A 23,385-nucleotide genomic window follows, 5' to 3' on the forward strand; every position below is an offset into this window, starting at 1 on the left:
TCTCGATAGTACCTCACTATCTTCCTATGAGGGACCATAGGCTGGCCTCCTCCATCGCGGTGACCATGGTGAAAAGCAGAGCTCTCCGAAATCAGGTCCAACACCAAACGAACCAACTCAAAGCGAGCGGATCTTTTGACTACCATCATCATCGTCAAACAAAGTTGGCTTTCCTGCAGTGCGTTTTGGGTGGACTGCAGGTGACATCAGCGAGAGGCCGTAAGATTCGCTTTTAAAAGTAGCCTCTGTATTCCGTACTTCAAGCAGTGGATACGGATTTGCGACGTGAGAACACACAGCGAAACGTTGGCTTGAGCTTCGGTGATCAGGCTATACACCCAAAAGTTGCTGCGGTTGTTATAGCAAAGTGCACATACCCACACAGTAGTACATACCTGCAGTGCTGTATTGGACAAAGTTTTTTAAGCAGGTCTGAAACCGCTGCAGCGTGCGTGCACCAAACTTGAATTAATCAATACACCGGTTGCCCCCAGCGCAAGCGCTAGCAGGTCAACCTGAAGGAATATTTGCTAGCACTCAAAATCTTTTTCGCGTAGTTTGCAGCCTACCAAAGTAGTACATACCCCCCAGTAAGGTTATGAATTGGGCTAGTTGGTTCTGCATGTTTGAAAACTGCGCTTGAGGTTACTAAGGGCACACTTGAAAGGAATACAAACGGACGACGTGGACAGCGCCAGTCAAACTTAAAGGGATGTGCCCAAAAGTAAATGCTGTACCGGATGCCAAAAAAGCCTGCAAATCCAAGCATGAAAATAAGTTCGTCGACTGTCAAGTAGGGGTAGTGCACAACATTCCGCTAGACTGCGGCAGAGCATACGTGGGCCAGACCGGGAGATGTCTGAATGAGAGGCTTAGAGAGCACCGGTACGCATGTGAGCAAACGGCCCCCTCAGGCAATTTGGCGACCCACTGCAAAAAATGTGAGTGCAACCCATTGTTTCAGGAAACTTCAGTTCTGGCGAGATCACGCAACAAGACGACACGCGAAATCTGGGAAGCCTATCAGATTTCAACACAGCAGACCGAATGCGTGAGCTCATGCCCAATCGCGCTGGCCCCGCCTGAAATAGAATTCATGAAGAGCAGTCCATAGAAGTAACCGTGGTAAACAAAAACGTCAAGCGCAGATAACGCTGTAGCTCAGTTCTACAAGCAAAGATAAAGAGCCATTGTGCAGATTGCGATGTCTAGCACCTGTTTTTATCAAGAATGTGCTTTCATTCCCCTTCCCCACCTTTTCCACCCGTAGTTTGTCACCCTTTCTAAATGTTTTGATTTTTCACTTCTAATAAATCAGTTGTTAATTTGCGCTCGTGCTGTCCACGTCGTCCATTTGTATTCCTTTCAAGTGTGCCCTTAGTAACCTCAAGCGCAGTTTTCAAACGAACATAGTACATACCCACAGCGCACTGCGTAGCACGTAATACTTGCGCCGGTGCATTCAGGAATGATACAAACAGCTGGAGTGTGTTCTGCTTTGGTCCAGTATTGCATGGTTGGTGCAGTCAAACCGTCTGTCAGTTTTTTCGTGCGCTTTCACCTCACTGTGCATGCAATATCCTGGCCTCGCCGGTTTACTATACTTCCCCCACATTGTTTAAAAATGACAGACATTAATCAAAACGTTTGTTCCAACAAAGAGCTTGCACTGCCTGTTTCCCGACTTTCATCCTCTACCTACACGTGGTGGCTACGTCACACAGCATGCCTGCGCCCAGAAAAGGCGCAGTGCAGCACTGGAAGTCCTTCATAATACTAGTGAATATCCAATTGTCGACTTCATGGCCTCCATGAATTATGAGTGTTCGACAGCGAGACAGTGATATCCTGTCCGGCGCAGATGGGAAGCATTGGCAGAGCCCTATTTTCCGGATCAAAAAATACTGATTTCTCAACACCCACTCAGCAGCAACAAAGAGTTTGTTGCTTCTCGAACTCAGCATGGAGACCTCCAAATCAGGCGGGAATAAAAGGCTGATCCATTTATATGTCTTTAGACACGCGCCTACGCGCGGCTTCATCTTAGATCACGCTATCCGCACTGAAGGATGATCAAGGATGATCAAGCTTTACGATGTACGTATGCATATGCACAGTTTAATACGGGGTCAAGCGCACGCTTTCGTCCAAGAATGCCTGAATGCAGTAGGAGCGATCTGGATCAAAGAAGGCCCACTCCTAGCCTTGATGCGATGACACCAATTTTCTGACCGCTTAGTACCGGTCAAAAGGACACGTCTGTATATCGTATTTCGGGATCCCGAAGATGCGCTGGCGTTTGTCAATGCCACTGAAAAGCAAAACACGAATCTTGGTTTCGTTTTTCGGTCGCATTGACTTTTGATAACTACTGTCTTTTTGATAACCTCTTACTTTTGATAACTACTGCGCAGTTTTAAGAGAAAGCCTTGTGAAAATGAAAGGCATGTTATTTTAAATAAGGCCATGAAATACTTTGCTAGTTAATAGTACATGTGACAGCGTTGCCTTACCTTAGAATAGATGAAGTGCTGTTCACCTGTTCAGCTAAGTGATGCAAGTGCGCTCCGCAACATTGCGAAGATTAAACGAAAGGGTTACTTCATAAACATCCCTCCGATGGCTACTTGGTGTTGTGAGTGTAAGGTTTGAAAAATTAAAGCCGTTCCACTCAATATGAAAGCTGTTGGAGGTGCAGAGCACTGATTCGCCATAATGGGCTGCAGCGCCGTTATCCGCTCACTGCTGCCACCCAATGCATTTCAAATTTCCCGCTTTCGCAGTGCTCGCACGCCCCCGCCAGAAACTGCGCCACCGGGAGGTCTGTTCTTTTTGTGCTTGCGTTATTTCGTATGCTGGCATTTCGAACGCGCCAATTTTCTTGCGCGGCTGGAGACTCTGCGTCATTTCGAACGTGCCATTTTTTTCTTGCGCGGCCGCTTTTTTCGCTAACTATCTTAAAAACCAACCCAACGAGCGTTCATAACTAAATGAACACGGGGGCTGCCGGTTATATACACAGATTTTGCCTGAAATATACAGGTGCCGTCATAAGTAATTGGAGCACGGGAGCTGTGGCCGAACCGCATAGGAGCGCCCAGTAGCTGCACCGGCGGAAAACTAAAGGAGCAGAACACGCATGCGCGCCTGCCGACGGTGATATCCCATCTATACTTCTCAACCCACTTATTTTAACGCGGCTTCGAGAATTATTCGCAGCATACTGGCCTCAGCGATGGCGCTGATAGCAGAGATAGCAGATGTGGTATCTCGCAGCGTTTCTTCCACACCTTCAGCGCACGCGAGCTGCTGGAGAAGCGTCGCAATCGCAGGGATCTGAAGTGAAAATTTTTCTTTTCTGGTATTTTTAGGAGGGTCTGCTATCAGCGCCATCACCGAGACCAGTATGCGGCGAATAATGCTCGAAGCCGCGTTAAAAGAAGGGGCGTTGAGAAGTATAGATGGGGGAATCAGCGTCGGCAGGCGCGCATGCGTGTTCTGCTCCTTTAGCTTACCTCCGGTGCAGCTACACGGCGCTCCTATGCTGTTCGGCCACAGCTCCCGTGCTCCAATTACGTATGGCGGCACCTGTACCTGCAGTTTTCTTTTGGCTAAACAACGGGAAGATGTATGACAAGCGCCAACGGTTCACGAGGCTCGAACGGCTATGACTGCCCCCCTGATGACGATACATCAGGCTCTACTTGGGTGCGTTATCTCGCTGCATTCCGGCAGTAGCATCGACCGTTAGCGAGCTACGACGACAAGGCGAGCCCATAAAGTGCTCAGCACTTAAAAACTTACAATATCACATGTACGATAATGTCGCCAGTTGGGGTGTGAACTGATGTGATGCTTATATCAGCAATCATGAGATGGAAATGACCGGTGGCAATCAGCTGCGCGGCCTTCTTATCAAGATAGCGTTGTCCCGAGTAACCAAGGATTTTGACCCCGACGAACAAGAATCCAGAGAAAAGAAAAAAGAATGACCCATAAAAATGCAAAAGCGGCGGTGACACTTCGGCCTTCAATTTTATCTAATGCTGTTTACGGCAGGCTGCAAACTCTTATTATTGTGCGCTATGCAGGCTTCAATCACCGTCAGACGTGACCCTAAATATTTCACCCGTTGTCTGCAACGCCTTCTCACTGACGTGTGCAAACACATTTGCTTTCGACTTTCTTTCTACCTACTTATTCGTACGCCTACGAGAAACGGGGCGTAGTGTGCGTCATATTATTAATGCAAGCGCAATGACAACCATTCGCTTATCCTATGCCGCCACGACAGCACGACGCTGTGAAGAGTCGTCACAGGCGGGGGGAAAAGATACGGGTAAATGCTTGCCTGAGCGGCGGCGTCATTGAAGTTTGAAGCAATTGGTTGTAGACACCTTTATGCGTCGCAGCCTCTATTGGCAATACAAGGAATTGATAAACATCGTTGTTTATTGCAATCTATTTTTTAGCATTACAACTTTCTCGGCGAATGAAGTCATTCTTATTCTGACGTGGGCGTTGAACCCCATTGTACGCAGCCAGCGGAAAGCAGTTCGCTTTTGTTTACTTTTTCGTGATTTGCACTTTAGTTGAGTCTGCTTGCAAGGAAGCGGACTGTTTTCAGCAAGATAAGGTTGTATATATGCTTAGAAAACTCAAAAATGTAAGCTGTGAACATAAAAAGAAAAGCCTTCATCGACATAGGGAAAGACGAAGCTTTTCGTGCGAGAATTTGCGGCCGAACGAACAAGCTTATTCCGTTGGGAATTTAATACGAATGAGAAATAAATAATAAGAAGAAATAGATAAAAATACCCGGCGATGTAAATCTGGCTTCCGGGAGGGCGCGGCAGTACAAGCGGCTCGGTTTCTAGCTAACGTTTCTAAGATAATTATCAATTATAAAATATTTTACGCGCTGTTGATGCTTCCTTAATGAACCGGTACAAGAAAGGTAAAAACCTTCTTTCCATCTTGTACACCCGTAATAATCAAGTGCTGCAGCAGCCGGTATGGTCCGTAGGAGAAAAAGTAACACGGTTCACATTTGTTATAAAAAGTAAAAAACAACAAGTAAATAATGTAGGGCAAGCCTTTTCTTTTTTTTTTTTAAAAGCGGTTACACGTTGAGCGTCCACCGTGGCTGTGGAAGGTACCATGCGCATTCGTGTGCCTTGGTGGCACCGGGCACCTACCGGTGAAATAGGTAAAAGCGACTCCCCGGCCTGGCGCTCGGCCCTTGTGTAGGACTACAACGCTTGGGAAGTTCCCCCGGCTTGCACGGGAAGTCGCCCCTATTGAATGGCGCGGCTGCAAAAACGCAGAAACTTTCAAACCGCAGCGATGGCTCAGAGTCAGAGGTACATCACTGGCTTCGTATGCAAAAGGCACCGGGTTCGAGTCCGCGTACCGCCGGGCACCCTCCGCTTTCGTTAATGGGCACCGTCCCTGGTCGAGTGCGGACCCTTGAAAGAGGAATTCACGCCTGGAAAGCTGCCTTCACCCGTGCGAGATGCCCCTGACCCTTGTCCACCTGCCGGGCCCCCGACCATCATGCCGCGTTGCCGGATTACCGGGGGTGAAAGAGTCTGGCGGCATGTCCTGCCACAGGCGGGGGCTAGTTGAGCGTCCGCCGTGGCTGTGGATGTTACCATGTGCACTCGTGTGCCTTGGTGGCGCCGGGCACCTACCGGTAAAATAGGTGCGAGCGACTTTCCGGCCTGACGCTTGACCCTTGTGTGGGACAAAACGCTTGGGAAGTTCACCCAGCTTGCACAGGAAATCGCCCCCATGGAAAGCGGCAGCTACAAAAATGCAAGAACTTTTTTTGCATCAAGTAATTTCCTGAGACGCCTTTGAACGGAGAGCTCAAGTAATAAAATGATTTTTTGTTCCTGGATTTTTGAAGTCTTGGTCCCTCCTACTAAATTCTTAATTTTGTTTGTTTCCAAGCTGCGGAAGGCAACAAATATCATAGTTGGGAAATCCGTGAAGTACAAGAGTCGCGGAGATAGACAATTCTAACCTGCAAATAAAGACATGAGCAATAAAACACTTCCATTAAGAAACAAAATCGTTTTTAACTTTTTACATCAATAGAAATAAAGCAGTTTCTCAACCAGGGACTTCGAAACCACGAGGTGACAGGTACTAATGGCCGGGAAGTGCACAGTACCTTTTCTGAATTACATCTTCAGAATACGCGACAATTGGTTAAACCACAAAAGCCCCATCACCGAGCAGTCTTTGTTTGTGCCCCGCGTCTGAATTAACGCTTTTAAAAAAGCAAAGCATTGCAAATTCCGAGTTGTCTTCCGCTCTAAACTGTTCCACATACACGAATACGCATTGCACAATATAATTTACTGGGTAGGCCATAAGCTCTGGGCAATTCTTTCTAGTTGGAACGAGTTTTTTTTTTTTTTTTTTTTTTGTGCCGAGGGCATCATCATCGTAACACATTTATGCACCTAATGACTATAACGTGTTTGCATATTGTGGTGACGTCCAGAACTAGACGTTGAAGGTAGTAAAAAAAAACCCTCCTGTAAAATAAAGAGCTATGCAGGAGACGCGCGAAATGTAACTCGAAGGCGTCGGTAGGGGAGGGGCAGACATACCTAGTACATAACTCCCATTGATTTATTTTTTATAGGAAGGTAACATAGCACCACAGTTTCAACGTCATGCTCGAAGCCACGTTCATAACGGCGCTTTAACCCATCTGACGACGTTCGTATGATAATCAAGAGAGGAAAGGCTTAAGCTTGCGTTATTACATTTAATGCCAAACAAACAATTGCAAAACCCCGAAGTGAAGCACTTAGCTTAGTTTGTGTCACGCTGCCCAACAAGCTGCGAGCTGAAAAAAGAGGAAATTCAAGCACATTCCGAGGCTTCTGTGAAGAATTCTACAGAAACCAGTACGCTGGTTTTCTACGAGATGTGAAGCATCATGTATTAAAACTCATAACGACCCCTACAAAGCCGGATCTTGTTACGATGCAACATATATATATAGCCATGTGCACATCAAAACTCACAACGCAGCTCACTGTGAAAATAACGAGGCATGTGTCGAGGGAGCTTAACATTAAATGTTTAGATTTGGGCAAGTTGGTATATCATACTTGAACGTGCAATGCGCAGACTACACGTGTTCTTTCTTTCTCCGTACGAGCTAAGTCTGCGCATTGAACGTTCAAGTCGAGGGAACACTTAATTCATCCGTGCAGTGGGTGCTGTGGCAGTCTTACTAACGGTGTATGCAAAGTTAAGCCTGTGATATAGTTTGAAATGTGTAGTTGAACTCCCTCAGTAAATCAGTTGTCGATGACACTGCCATATCGTGCTATGGGCACTGTGTCTATTGCGTTTAATTTCACACTGGAGACCAGATTCAGGTGCCGTTTCTTGCTGTCGTCTGAGTTTGTTGCATAGAGGTGACATTTGGCCGCTGCACAACGCCTTTTGCTCCTGAGGAGCTCAGCTCCTGAGGGCTGCAGGCAACGTGGTGCGAGTACGGAGGGACCGTGCGTTTTCTGCTACCTTCGACCGTGCTGCCCAGGCGGGTCATGATGACCCCTTGAAGTGGCTTCCCAGTCACTGCGGCATTCTCGGCAACGAAAGTGTGGACGCTGCTCCCAGGTTGGAGCATTAAACAGCGACGACTGTACACATTCCATTGTCTAGGACGGACGGAGCTAGGGCCCTTCTCATTCTTGCCCGGGAAAGAACAATCTCTCAATAATCTACAGAAGAATTCACATGTGCGCGTATTGGTGCCCTGGAACCGTACCTGCAATGTCTTCTTCCACAAGCCTCGGACGGTCTGACGCGACTCTTCTTTGCCGTCGCTGGCTGAGGGGGGGGGGGGGGGGAAGGGGGGGCGGCATTCACAAATGCTTAGTCATATTTAATAGGAATGGCAGCAGCAAGTGAGGAGTGCGAAACGTGCGGCACACCGGAGACGATACGCCACATTTTATGCGATTGCCCACGCTACTCGCCCGAAAGAAAGAAGCTATCGTCAGCACTGAGGAACCTGAACTCTCGGCGGCCATTATCGGAGGAAAAGATTCTGTGCCACTGGCCTTCACTATAATCCGCTCAAAAGGTGATTAAGGAACTCTTACGCTTTGTACGGGTGGCGAACGTAAACACCAGACTATGGACTGGCAGCCTCCCGTGGCAATCACTGAACTTGAACGCTTAGTCTTCAGCGCTAGGCATACCTGTATGTTCTAACTTTTCTTTATTCTTTCCTTTCTCTTTTTTGCCTATTTTTCCTTCCCCACATGCAGGATAGCAAACTAGGCTCCAGCCAGCTTAACTTTCCTGCCTTCCTTCTACATCCTTCCTTCCTTCCAAAATGTGAAAGAGTGCGTACTGCCGCTCCCCAATACACGCACAGGTTTAGCTTCTTTCGTTACAGTTAGATTGCAATAGATGTAGTTCAATAATGGTTCGCAATAAAACCAGTCTCGCGAAAATGAACCGCGACCATAAACCGGCAGTGCGAAACAGATTTATACATCACAGAAAGGATCGGGACTGCCTCTTGAAATGACTGATGGAGCCCACGAACCGGGGTCAGCACTGAGTCGGATACGCCGGCTTGAATCGTAACGGTTCAGCTCTTCGGCAGTGCACACCAGCCAGGAAGCATATCTGGGAAGTCCGTGGCAGACACATAACTTAACGACGCTGTAATCGGCTCTTTCGGCAGCTTGTTTTCACTGATGGGGGACGGCAGCACCATTCAGCGGAACGCTGCATCTCACGCGTGCAGTGGCGGCGAGCACTGGCTGTAAGAGCTGCGGATCGTAATTGCGACCTTCGTGTCTCGGAAAGCCATTAGCGTCTCAGGAACCTATCGGCCCAGCCGTATTCCACCCCCCCCCCCCCCCTTCCAGAAGTCAACGCATATGGTCCAAAGCAGACAGATGGCCTACCATCGTCTGAAACCCAAGCAGTGGCTTGGTCGGCTAGCTCTGTGCGTCGGAAGCCCATAAACGAATCCGCTTCCTAATGCTAATCGTTGAGGCAACACTTATGGCCTCTAGTACTCATGCCCCAAGCGGTGCGCGGGAGTAGCTGACCGCTTGCCGTCACTGGAACTTCAACAGACCCATCGTATTTCCATTGTCAAGTTCACTGCACATAACTGTAGTAGTTGTAATGACTTATCCCGATGATCTGATACCCACATGGGGCACTCGAAATGGCAGTCTCTCAAACGGGCCATGAAGACAGAATACAAGTTGGGTTCGTAAACATGACTGCTTTGTCCTCACAACAATGGCACTAATTTTGTAGAAAACTTCGAAGAACTAATGGAGATATTAAAGTGAACAACTGGAGCAGTGGCGACTCCCCAGCCACCTTCTGGCAACTTTTCTATGGCTTCACCTAATCTTGTTTGTTCGATTTGTGGCCACCGAGCTAAACCATCGCGAAGAAAAATCACTGGACGATGGCAGGGAGGTGTCCTGATTCGTTTCATCGTATCGTTTGAATGCTATCATGCAGTTCGCAGACCGATAGTTATGTTTTTAGTAATGGTCCTAAGTACGGCCCTTCTGCAAATACCACGTCACTCAAGCCCGAAATTTGAAAATTTTGGGGAACTTCGTGCGTGCTGAAGAACGTCCTGTGTGGCTGGAATTTAGCTGAGTGAGGTACAAAAGGGAAGTTCTTTAAAATTAAACAAAGTAGTGTTTTGTCCAAATGGCCCTTAAATAAGTGGCTGGATCTGATGAGCGAGGCTGGGGTTATAACCTTTATGAGAGAGAGAACGCAGCCACGTCAAGAATGTTCCTCAAAGGTTTTGTTTCAAGGTTTCTGTGTTAACTGCCCAGATGTATATAGGAGGCTTATAACCACACACAATAAACAGAGCTTTATTAACCATTTACATGTCTTCTAGACGTAGTTCAAGATTAAGAAAAAAAAACAACGCTTATGTTTGGCTCTCGTCATGCGCTACCAGGGAGGGTGTATTGCATGGGATTTGGGGGGAGGGGAGATGACCTTGTGACGTACGTAGGTACGGACATACTTTTCGCTGGAGCTAGTAGTCACGCAGCCCACTCTGTGATGCAACGGAGAAAATGTTACTGACATTACCTTAATGAGGAGCACGGAGAAAGCAAACAGGCCACTGAAAGCCTGAAAGCTCTTCGCAGAAAGTTTGCAATATTGGCGCCAAAATTTGTGATTTTATGAAAACATGATGGGGCCGTGAATTCTGTTATTATCCGCGACTTTATTTAGACGCGCAAGTTTGCCTGCTACAATAAAGCAAGTAACTTTTGCCGGAGGGAAGAAGTTGGGTCCCACCGGGTATGTTTACTAATTGTATTATTTTGGATCTTTCTTTTTCGTTGGGTTCTTCAATGCCCTATATCTTATTCTAAGATAAAATATTTGACGCCATCCTTTAACAACGATGGCTTCAAACATTTCACGAGATTAATGATGGTCCGCGGCGAAAGCGAGCGGTTTTTGGCCTCCTGTTTGGCAATCCATGGTTACTTCGTAATCAGGATTGGTTTTATAAAAAAAAGTAGAGCTATTACAGGGTCGCTATATTTGAGCTTGAGGCCTCGATAAAGAGTACACTGGGCCAAAGGCTGTTGACCGCTTTACGGCAGATCAAGAGCAATCCCATTAGCAATAAATAATCTCCCGAACAAGGCGTATCGGTTCAATTTTTGGCGTTGATGCTTTCGAGGAGACAATTTTTTTTTCTCATCTCGGACGGCTGACCTCATCAACGAATACAACAGAGTTTTGCGAAATTGAGCAATGATGTCTTTAGATCAAACATGAAGGTGGCGTGGTTCTTTTATTACGCTCGCATACGCTGCTCTCCTTTGCAGTACAGGAAAGAGGGGAAAAGGGGTAGGTGGGAGGAGGAAATAGGGCCGTTAGGGTTAAGGAGATCTATGTCCGTCGGCATGTTGTAAAGACGACGACATTTGGTGAGCGAACGAACGGCAACCACGGAGGAATGGGGAACAGATTAAATTGGGTTTTCGGCACATGCCGCGACTGCTTTCGTAATAGCATCGGTGGTAAAATTCATTCCCCGGAGGCTGTCCACACTGCAGTGTCGCCGTCCTTGAGAGACTTCCGGCCACGGTGCGCTCGGCCCGCTTCCCCAATAATAAAAGGGGGGCAGGAACGGAGCCGCGCAAGAAACCCCTGTGAATAATTTACAGGCGGCCCAAATGAGCTTCGAAAAAGGAGCGAGCCACTGCCCGTCCTCCTTCCCTCCGCTGTGCGTCGATGGGGTCGCTACTTCGGTCGTGCCTGATATGGAAAGCAAGAGGCAGAGCGGCGCGGACCCCCGTGTGTGCGGGGAGACGTCCTTCGTATGTTTTGTTTTTAAGCGGCCTCGAATGTCTCAACGTGTGCCCCGTTATTCTCTCGTGCGGGGGAAGCAAATAGTGCTCCGTCTTTTTCCGAGATTCGCAATCTAGAACGGGGGAACTTTCATTGATGGCACCGTTATAATGTGCGACGAGAACGCGATGCTAATTGAGCAGATGGGCGTTTATTTTCGTTCTGCAAATGAGTGTTCACCCCGCACGGGTGCTTCTACGTTTTCAATGGGTCCCCTGACGCCAGAACGAAGTTTATCTTTGGTACTTATTGTACTAACGCATAAGGAAGTCGAAGACAAAAAATGCCTAACGAAATTCAATGTGACCATTACAACGCTCTAACAAACACCTAACACACACCATTAAACCATTTACTGGATTAATGAATACCGCCCGATGTCCTTTCGCACAACCAGCTTCTTGTGAACATGTTCGCTTCCTTAATTCGCTTTTTTTTTAGCTTGGGATCCAGAACACCTTTGTCATCATGTAAATAACACTTGTTGTTTTATATTAAAGAACATTCTTGCAGAATTGAATATATATTCAGGTGTTCTAGTGTATGCATCTGCAAGTACTATGTGACCGAACCACCTTCGCCTCCACGCCGTCGATTCCGTCGTAAAGCTCCCGCCTGCAAATCACGGTCCTACTGCAGCAATAAGCTAAGGCTCGTACGTCGCATCAATTTTTTTAGCTGAAACCGTAACTTGGCAAGGTCAGCTCACGTACGGAAAAGGCGCCCACAGAAGATGCGATCTGAAAGCACGTAACCTTTCCCACCGCAGTTGACGCTGGCGCCAACACCTGCCACAGAGAAATCCTGTCATCTAACTAAGAAAATAACTATCGCATGGAGAAGAATCGACCCCATGGACGCGAATGGAAAGGAAAGTAACTTAGCCACTTGAGTAGTGTTCTTCGGTGATATAGAAGAAATTCCCAATTTATGAGGCCCAAAAGATCCTTGACCGTTTTCTTCACCTGTACCTTGCCGCTTCCCTTTTTATGCATCGCTTGACCTAATCTTGTTGGTTGAGCGGAGATTTGCAGACTCGTTGGTCTTGGAAAGCGGTAGGTACGGTGTTATTCTGTCGTATTACCAGGAAAAACCTTAATTAAATGTACTGCACTCATTTACTAATGCCAGGTATTCGCTGTTTTCAAATGGCGCAGATGCACAGTACGTCTCACAGTACCCGCCTTGATGCGCATATGCTGACTTTCCTTTTCAAACTTAAGTTTCACAAGTCTCGTTTTGTCGATAGCATGAATTTCGGTGATACGCGCCGTGTTTGCGGAAACAAATTTAAGGCCGCCTTATTTATATTCCTACAGGCGTATTTGAAGAAACTTACTTTAGTGTTGCTATGGTGTTTATTCGGGTGATGATGATGATGGGGCACATAGAAAGCACATCCTGGGTCCAGCGTCGAGCCTGGGTTCTCTAGGTCGAAAGCCGGTGCATTCGACGGGCTGACGTCATGCTTAAAACAACTTTTGGAGGTCTACCGTCGACAGGTGTCCACAGCTTGATGGACCACGGCTGCCCGATGAAAGGGACTTTCTTTCATCAAGTGGCCGTGGACGTTTTATGAGTTCGACGTTGCTTGGCCTGTCTTTAAGCTCAACGTTAAGGTTACCTACGATAAGCCTGACAAGGGTGATTGGTCAAGGCTCTCAGTCGTAGTAACAGGAAGATGAAGGAAAAATGTCTGTGTTTGTAAGGCATTTTTTCTCCCTTCGTCCCTGTACTCAGCACCCGCAGCAACGTCTTGTTAATTACATTTTACAATTACAACGTCCGTTTTTATTTCTTAAAGTATTTTTTCTTGCTTTGTCCCTTTACTGAGCGACGGTGGCAACATCTTGTTAACATTTCTGTTTTTTTGTTTTACAATTACAACGTCTGTTTTTACTTTTACCCTTTCTTTTAAAGCAAACCTTGGTGTTCGCACTGATGCCGTTGTACGCCAGCAGAGTTACTGGATTGGTACGCCAGTACACCCGGCAGGAAAGCCAACTTTCTCTGACGATGGGGATCAGTGACCGTTGGTGAAGTGAAAGAAAAAAACACTTCCCGTGGCCAGAATCGAACCTGGTACCTCGGCACCTCACGTTATAAAGCAAGCGTCTATCCCATTGCCCATTTCGAAATTGTCGAAGTGAACGCCAGGCAGAAGCTACAGATTCGCGCCGTACACCCGAAACCCAAACGTTAGGCCTACGGATTGCACACCCTAGAGTTGCTCTGGGTATTCTAGAAAAGGGGTGCGTACCTCCAGAGTAGAACATACTCGCAGTGTGGGATTGGCCAATCAAAGAATCCATCACAAGGAAACTTCGTGTTACACCATCGTTGGAGGGGGCCATGATTTTAATCGGAGACGGAGGGGTGCATGATTTAATAGGCGGAGTGCGTGATTTTTGAATGTCTACTCATGTAAGTAAAAGGGGCAAAGTAGGCCGACGCCTAGTGTAGCGTTCAACTTAATCCAAAAAAAATTCAGGCCAATCCACCATGTGAATGTGGTTGAAAAGCAAAGCTGTACACGGCACTCACGACGATGACCCATGAGGCGGCACTTAAAGTCCCTCACGTCGCTCTACAAATAGTGAAGCCAGAGAAAAGTAAAATGCACCTAACCACACCCGTTGTTACTTTAAAGAGATATTCTTGGCAATTAATAAATCAATGCATGATGTATGAACGGTGGTTGGTTTGAGTTGTACTGGTGTAGCACATGAGTGGAAACTTTTTTTACAAAATTAAAGGAAGCTCAAAGCCGGCGCTAGACGATCGGAGTTCTCCTTTTTCTGCCGCCGCGGACGGAGGCGACGAGATCAGCGGCATAGATGGAAGAGGGAGCAGGATGAGGAGGAAGAAATACTTCTTTTCAGATTTCTGAACGGCCCAGAGTGCGGCCCAGGGGAGTGGTTCCTTCTCCACTGGAGCCCATAGGCAGTGCTCGCCGCCTGTACACCAGCTGAAGCTGGGTAGGCGGAGAGGGGCAGGACAGCACCATCTCCAATTGCTTTAATTGGGTAGTTGACGGAAAGAGAGGAGGGTGCTCAGGGCTAAAGTCGCACACCCCGCTTATGTGGCGGAGTGTTCCTACTTCTGAGCAAAATTTACATTGAGCGTCATAGCGAGTTGGGTGCATTAAGGAAATACACGTCGGGCGTGGAAGGACCTGGATTGTATGAGCCGTGGGGTAGTCTTTTGTCCTCTGGAAAGGTCAGGGTAAGGCGGAGGTACGGTCTGTCTCTGAAGGCCATAATGCTGGGTTATGTCCCTGAACGTGACGAGCGGATGACTGTCCTCGTGCAGCTTCATAGCCAGGGAGGGGGGAGGGTAAAACCGCAGGGCATGTTGGTAGCCGTGTTCGGTGCCCTCCATTAAGGCGTGAGCGGGTGTCGAGATGAACTGAATGGAGCCGTTTGGAGAGTGTTTTTCTAGCACACGCAGTGCAAGTCGGGACCCCCAACCCGACTGGTAATTTTGGTAGACGTTGGGAAGCGGTGACTACATTCTCAGCCCCTTGTTGACTGAGAGCCAAGGCGATGGCTGCCTCTTCTGCTGCCGTCATGCCTTGGGTTTTGAGTGAGGCACACACCAGGAGCATAGTTCTAGAGATAGGTAGGATGATGGCATACTGCTGCTCTCGATGTTGGGAGGCGTCTGTGTAGACGGCTTCATGATCCCCACCCAGGATGGGGTCGAGCGCTTGAGCCCGGCCTTGTCGGCGACCCCCATCGTGTGAGGGGTTCGTATTTTTAAGCAAGGGAGAACCTTTAGTTCTCGTCGCCAAGAGTCCGGGGGTACATCAAGCGGAGTTAGATTCTGTGCTGGCCATCAAGGAGTATTTGAAGGTGTTCCTTGATGTGTCGTTTGGTGTGAGGGTGAATGACAAGGAGCTGTGATTTCTTGCGTGAACATTGGAGGCCATAGGCTTTAGGACACTGGCGTACTAGAAGTGAGATGACATGCGTTCGTGTGAGCGTTCTTTAATTTTGTAATTTCTAGCATATCCGCAAGGGGCGCGCAGGACCGCTAGACGTGCCGTGGGCGGAGCGCAGAGCGGCGCGGGAGACCGCGTGACGCTATCAAGTGGCATTTAGCAAGAATGCAGGGGGTAAACCCGTTAATGCGTACGATGAGTACACCACCTGCCTTCCCCGTCTCCGCATGGGCTCGTAGCTAAATCGGTAAGACACCGAGCTCTCGCTTTGGTGCTCTATTAGTTCCAGGTTCGAATCCTGGCTGCGCTAAGGAATTATTTTATTTGTTCGCGGGAGTTTTCTGGTGACACCAACGGTCACGAAAGAATCCTTGTGGGGTAGAGGTAAAAAGCTTTGCTTTAATTATGGTCTGTGCTTCGACACTCCGCCGTACATATGTGACATTTTGCAGCGCGTTGTGTCTCAGCGCAGATAGAGCTTCCGAAGGGAGTGGTATCCACAGCTTCGTTGTTCACCAAATTTTCTTACTTAGAAGCAGTGATTGGCCATTGGGCATTATGGTTAAGCCTACCCACAAAGACGCTTTTGGTGAGTGGTTTATCCTTACTATTCCTGAGCTGCTGTGAACGCCGAGAAAACTTTTTGGCATATGTGGCAAGTCATCTGCTGTCGCTAGAAACATCACTGGGCACAATGCGTTGCATGCAGACTATTTGAACATACGAATTAGAGCGTTGTAATTGCGGATCTTGTCTGTGTCATTGCGAAGCCCTGCCACTCCCAATACCCTTCTCACCAGCCACCGAAGCAGTCCTGAGCGCTCTGGAATGTCGCGTTTGAACAGAGCCTCCACGAGCCATACACACGGACAAAAATCGAGAACTGTTTGTCAACATATCCACCTTTATTTACAAAGTCCCAACAATTATTCATTTGACAGAGATGTGCATTCATGTATTTACATTCAACGCCTACTTCAGTAACTTTCTTACATCAAGTGTCAAAAATGACTTTTAACCGCATTCTTAAACACTTTTATAGTGGTTCATCTTACGATATATACACGAGGCCAACGATTAAAAACTGGACAGTTGATTACAAACAATCTGCAGCAACAACTGTTCTTCGGATGTATCACTTTTGCGACGAGGAACGGCTTTTTTCAGTGTGGCAGCCATGTGCAACGTGAAATCCTTTAACAAGGCCGCCATGAAGTTCTGGCAATAAACATTCGGGGTTCCTCTTTTTGTTGGTGTTTTTTTGGTGCTGTTTAAACATGTACACAAAGAACGAATTGCTAGGCGTCCCAGGAGGCCTTTAACAAAAAGCACGATAGCAAGACTCCCCCATGTTGTTGCCCTCAGCTGAAGGATAAAAAATGCTTCGTGTAGAGTCCGGGTCATTTCTTTTTAAATAGCTGTGTAGTTCACAAAAGTAACACATTACAATATATTCCTTAGCCAGTGGATTTAAGTTGCTAAAAAACGAATGTCTCTGCAATTTTGAGCAAAAAATGGATGGATGTGGCAGCGTGCGACCCAGCAGAATCCTTTTCCATTACACTGCAGTCATCCACTGAAACGAAAAAAAGATTTTCTTCAGCAACGTATACATATCCTAACCCTGAAAAGATGCAGTAATTTGGATGGAAATGCATTTTTTAAAAAACATAAAAAATATAACGAAATTTTCGGGTGATGAACTTAACTTAGGAACAAGAATCTATCAAGGAAGACATTCCCATTTACGAACCGTAATCTGTCCTATGCCGAAAAAGAAAAATCAGGAAAGAGTCATAGTTTGTTTGCTCAAAACGTAGCAGCGATCATAGGAAAAAGAAATAACTACGGCAATACGTATACAGCAAATTGGCTTTATAGGGAACAGATACCAACATCTCGTTTCTGAAGTCAACCTTATCCACCCAATACCGCTTCGAGTTGTTACCGTTGCAGAAAACGCGGAAGACGGTAAAATTCTCGGGCCTTAAGTTCCTCCGTGTCAGCTGTTTCGTTTGCTGCGCTCTGCGTTTGTCTGGATTACAGTCCGCAGCAGCATCGATCCTCGCGAATAACTTCCATGATCACGGCACGGAAGGAAACGAGACATTTGGAATGGCGGCCCACAAATTCTTCCTTTCATCTTTCGCGCGTAAGATTATTTTCTTTCTGCTTGCAGCTTTCCCGCTCAGAGCTTTCCTGACTAGACAGAATTCCCCCTGCCACTCCCAATACCCTTTTGCCCAGCCACCGAAGCGAGTCCTGAGCGCTCTGGAATGTCGCGTTTGAACGGATGATGCGCAGGTTATGGTACAGAGGGTGGGTTTCACTTGGGCGCACGCAATAACCCGCCCACTTCGTGCCCACTTGTCCGCGTGCGCGAAGTCAAAAGTCATGTCACCAAAGCACAACTGATGGGCATCCAGCGGCGTTGACGCTGATGGCCAAGGGATGTCGGGTCTGTCACTCTGTCCACTGCAAGTTTGGCGGGGCTTGCAGGCTTCTACTGACGTCCTTATTCACCCAATCACTTAACACACACACGCACGGGAGAGAGACCAGTGTTTCTTGCACGCAGGTTGAGGTGAGAGTAGATCCAGGCTCGCCGACGACACCCAGTAACCCTTATGAGCTTTTGCTGAGGTGTTCACACCTGTAAGTAGAAAAGGGAGAATTAACAAAAGTTCACAATTTTTGCGAAATGCAGCCAGTATTTTGTACTGGTTGGGGCGAGATATCTCATTTCGGGGTTTCTTGTTTTATCTTTTGTCCGGAAGACGGGGGGAGGGGGTGTTGCGTTTTTAATGTGAACAGAATTCATGAAAGCTTTGCCCAAATTGTTTTCCGACCGCTAAAAAACCACGGTTGACAGAAGGTAACCCTGAGCTGACGGTTTGATGTGGAAGATGTCAGTAAATATTTTTTATCATACTTTTTGTTGTGGTGTTTCAGGCTCACAAAGCTCACCATGAACGTTGCAAACCGTAGTAACAATAATGAACCTCACGAGCATGGCGTACAAAAATGCTGCTGCGACGGCCTACATCACAATTTGTCAACATCATGTCAAGGACAGAGGCAAGAGTACTCGATCCTCGTCCGTCAGTACGCATGCTTCCCTACGGTCTCTCCGTCTTGTATTGAGTTCGGATGCCTTTCTTTGAAGTCAAACTGGGATAAGCGCCTAATTAGGCATCCAACGTGGTACCCCATTTTTGTTGATAAACCGTAATGTATGCTAAGTGAGTGAGGCAGCTGATAGGAGGTAATGTCGCGTCGCTTTTAACCGCATCGCCGCATAAAACATTCCCGGTCACTGGCCATCCTCCTAGAGTTTCATTGCTACTGCAATTTCACGACACTGATAAGTTGAATGCGTTGGGTGCCGATGGGAGAAATCACGTAACTTCGAAGAGCCCATGTAAATATAACAAGCAAGATGCTCTGCCCTCATCTACTATAACGTAAACTCAAGAAAAGAGATGCTAGAAGCTTGAACAAAGATCCATCATTGGAAGTGCATTTCGCTGACGTACGTAAATGAACAACTTGAAACAAAAAACAACAACGAGGGAACTCCCGAAACAGGAGTATAGCAGACGACATGCTCACAATAAAGGGGTGTGCGAAAACTAAATATGTACACTCTTTTCATATCGCAATCTTCGTAAACGTTGTGATAACATTTATCTTGGAATCTTGGAACACTTATCTTGGAACATTTATCTTGGATCTAACTTGGAATGCGCATGTCACAAACATTATCGCATCTACAAACAAAATATTGGGATTCGTGAAACGTCATCTGCGTTGCGCACCTCAGCACGTAAAACTGCTCCCTCATCAGGCCGAAACTGGAATACGCCTCAGATATATCCAGTCCGCCTCAAAATTACCTAATCAATGACCTAGAATGAATTCAAAATCGCTCAGCCCGATTCATACATTCGTCATATTCTTATGACATTAGTGTTTCATCCTTAAAAGCCCAATCTGGATTACAGCCACTTTCCCTTCGACGCCGCATAGCCACTCTTTCCCTGTTTCACAAGCTGTTTCATTCGCCCCTCAACCATCCTCCATACGTCATCCCCCCGACATACATTTCGCACCGCCCCAGCCACCCCCTCCAAGTTTCCCGTTACCGCACTAGGACTGCTACCTTCTCTGCGTCCTTCTTTCCGCGTGCTGTGAAGGACTGGAACGACCTCCCAAACCACGTCGTCACAATCACCTGCCCTTCAACTTTCACTAAAAATGTAACGACTCAACTCTGTCAGTGAGTCCTTATGGCAATGTATATATCCACCCCTATGTAACAATGTTTTATACCTTGTATAGGCCCCTTGTGTAGCAAAAGTTTGTTATATCCTGTATACCAACCCCTTATGTGGCAAATGTTTTTTTACTCTGTATATCCACCCCTTATGTAATACCCCCTTGTGGGGTCTTTAAGGAAATAAAATATGATGATGATATACAGAAACCCCAGTAAACGTCAAAAACTGTGTTTTTTTTTTTCAAGATATTTCGTGTTTTACTTTGGAGCAGGAGAAGAGCCAGTGGAAAGGCAGGGAGGTTAACCAAATGTAGAGCCCGGTTCGCTAACCTGCACGGCGGAATGGGATTTAGGGCATGAAAGAGCGGCCGCACAAACTAACAGTGCTAGCCAGCGTTTCCTTGTTTTGTTTTTGTTGTGCCCGCCACCGCCCCAGCCCACATTTTTACGTTTTTTGAGGATTGTAACTCGCCTCCCTTCAACGCCGTTTATTTTATTTGTTTTTCGTATATTCCCACTCACTGCTGATGTTTAATTAAAAGAACACTATAATGTTTGCTTGCGTACAGATGTCTTGTTTTAGATGCTAATGAAGGTTGTATGCGTTGAACACCGTTAAGTGCATGTTCCATTCCACCAGTTTTAGTAGTTCGGTATTTTCTTTGCCTTCGTGATATTTGTGAAGGCAAGAATGCTTTCTGCGATGCCGTAGGTACCCTCAAAGTTAAAGAAGGCTTCAAAAACAAGACGACGCCGAGAAACGGCGAAAGGAATCGATAAAAAAAAACCCGGCCTCATCCACCAAGAAATGCTTCCAATATAAGAAGTGTCTAAATTTATGCAGCGCGCCTGAATGACGCGTAATACACGCGCATTCCCACGAAGGAGAAAATGTAGCAACACCACAGCGCAGTGGCTTCGCAGAGAGGAAAGCGCAATCGAGCACACACAGAAGAAACAGACATTAAGTGCAGCATCGGCAGAAATACAGACGAAAGGCAGACGCGCCTCAGAAGTGCGCGGCGTTCCGAAGCCCGCAAATCGAAAGCTGCCACAAGGTGGGATGGGGAGCACTCCGTCTTGGTTTCCGCGAACATTCGCTCGCGTATTGCGGCTACAACGCATTGCGCGCGCCCGAGAACTGGTGCGCTCATCAATAGCGCTCAGGCGAACATCAACGCGCGCTGGGCGAGCGCGGAGAACCGGCGACCACACGGGGCCGCAGAGTAGCACCTAAATTGCCGAAGAGGGGAACGTTGTAGCGCAAACAAAAGGCCGTTTGTGTTCGTTGTTATTAAGTTACGTCAACAAGACGCAGGCTTACGGAATACTGAAAACGCATACAAACCATGTAAGCGATCGCGTAGGAATACCAAATAAGTACCTTCTTAGTGGGAGGTTTGTGAGATGTTGCCGCCATTTATTGTTGTGTGGTAATCCCCCTTATGGTGTCCCTGAATGGTGTAACGAGTTGAAGGCGATTAAAAACAAATCGAAATAATGGGTGCTCCCGCAATCTCTGCCACGCTGGGCTACGCCCCCCGCCTCGTAGATTTCGCGTGCGCATGTATCGCGAAACCTCCTGAGCAAACGTGTTCCAAACGTGCTCCCAAAGTTTGGAACGCAGTAAGGCGCTCAAAAGGTTATCCGATGCACGCGTACGCGGACTCTACGAGGCATGAGGGTAGCCCAGGATGACAAAGATTGCGGGAGCACCCCTTCGGTAGCTTTGTGCAAGAAGGAACTTGGGTACCTAAACATGTGTTTGGAATGGGGATGGCTCAGCAGATGCGCTTGCACTTTATATATTTGTTTGTGTTTCTTTTTTCAAAGCAAAACTTTCTACCTCTACCAGCAAACGGTTCCGTCGTGCCATTCGCCGCACGAAACTCCCAACCCCGCTGAATAAAACTACTGGCACCGTCAGGAATCCAACCTAGGCCCAAATAGAAGTGGAGCGAGTGCCCATCGTCTCAACGACTAGGCTACGCGAACACGCGCGGAGATGGGGAGACAGACGCTGGTTTTGATTCAGCGGCTAAGGAGGGGGAGGACGCCTTTTCTAGGAGATCACGGTGTAAGATAAAGAGGAGCGCCGACTTCGCTCTTTAAGAATTGGTTTGCAGGGCGGAAAACAAAATGTAGAGACCACATACAGACATCTGGCTACTAGAGAAATGCTTCCTGTCGCGCTCTACTTGCCACGAATGGGACTCCGTTTTCTAAATTGGTGAATACCGATTCGGTCGGATATCGGTTGACTTTTAACATGTATTACAAAAGGCGAAAGGAGCAACTGGTTCTGATAAATAGCAATTACAATAGTCCTCCCCCCCCCAGTTTCTCGCAGTTCTTAAACTTACTATGCTATATGGGAATCACTAAGCTCTCATGCCGAATTGCCTCGGTGTCTGCGCGTGTGTCGCGCGGTGGTGTATCCCCGAGCAAGCACATCAGGATGGCTAGGCTCCGCTGTCGCACCCTTCGAAAGACGCTCCTCCCCGTTTTCTTTCTGCCGACGCACGGCCGAACTACAGCGGCGGCCTCCGCCACTCTAGCCCGACCGTGGCCGACGGCGCTGCGTTCGGAACGCCGCCCCCGCGAATGCCAAGCAACGGATGGCAGAATCTCTGGTTTCACTCTTTGTAGAGCCACATGTGTGAATTCTAGTGACGTCGCATGGACAATTGTTATGGATGTCGTTTACAGCGTTGCTTTTGAGACACCTTCCCAGCGTGGATTGGAGTTAATTCTTTTTTTTTTTTTTGCGCACGAGTGTGAAGTAATTATATTTTTCTTTTCATATTTTCGGAAGCAATAAATATTGCTCAGTTGATAGCGCTCGTGTTCGTGTCTTCTTTTACTGTTTTCGCTTAAGCGCTCTTTCACTGGTTTATGATAAACGAACTAGCCCCAACCCAAGCGTTAGCTTGCAATATAGAACATCAGCTACTAACCTATTGTACCATAGACTGATTTGAAGGAACAATGTTGCCTGCTATATAATGTCCATCAATCATTTGTTAAGATCTTACACGTTACCTACTTAGGCAATGTATTGAGCGGATTGGCTAAGCTGAACCTGAGTAATGCGGTGCTAGAAAAATGGCATAAAATTTTAGGTGGTAATATAGATTATGCAGTTTTTATAGACGATAGTTGTTCGTGGCTACCTAACGACGAAAATTGTGGTTAGTCTGTGGGTTTGTCTGTCCCTCGGTGCAGGCGCCCGGCCAAAATTTAAACGAATTGATGAACAAGATGTTTATTAAGTCAAACCGTTTTCATACTGCTAAATCTGCTTGCAGTGTTTACACTTGTCATCATTGTTGAGCAAAAAGAAAACATTAGTGATATGTGAATTAAAACATAAACACATGGGTGACATTTGCAGTGTTCTTTTGATTAGAAATGCAGGGATGCTTCATTTTTACGATAGCATATAAAGAAAATGCCTTGAAAAAAATATTTTGATCCCAAAATACAAACATCCATGCCTCGCGACATCATCTGTCCGGGCGGCATTCCTAGATGTTCAACAGTAACGCAAGATTACAGTAGATAGCGCGTGAGCAGTGGAAAACGCAGCAATTGAATTTGCTGGAGCAAACCTTCACTGCGCTTGTCGTGGAAGGAGTGAGGCGTCAGGGGAAAGTAGTGACAGGTGGGAGAGGGGGGAAAGAGACGCCTTAAAGGAATCCTGCAACACTTTCGATAAGCGCTTTTACTCTGTCCTTCGCGTCTGGCACCA

At 47.1% G+C, this 23,385-nt stretch overlaps 1 protein-coding gene across 1 annotated transcript in view; it reads right to left on the reverse strand.

Annotated features, from left to right (window-relative positions):
- Positions 1 to 16,250: 16,250 nt before the first annotated feature.
- The window catches only part of LOC144170767 (zwei Ig domain protein zig-8-like), a 314,979-nt gene continuing 307,844 nt past the window's right edge, over positions 16,251 to 23,385 (reverse strand). The window contains exon 6 of the mRNA XM_077700756.1: positions 16,251 to 18,008. The gene's annotated coding sequence lies outside the window, so the exon portion shown is untranslated. The remainder of the gene's footprint in view (positions 18,009 to 23,385) is intronic.

The sequence above is a fragment of the Haemaphysalis longicornis genome, unplaced genomic scaffold (genome assembly GCF_048455015.1).
Source record: "Haemaphysalis longicornis isolate Haplotype H1 unplaced genomic scaffold, Haemaphysalis longicornis Haplotype H1 scaffold_2, whole genome shotgun sequence".
In the NCBI taxonomy this organism is placed as follows: domain Eukaryota; kingdom Metazoa; phylum Arthropoda; class Arachnida; order Ixodida; family Ixodidae; genus Haemaphysalis; species Haemaphysalis longicornis.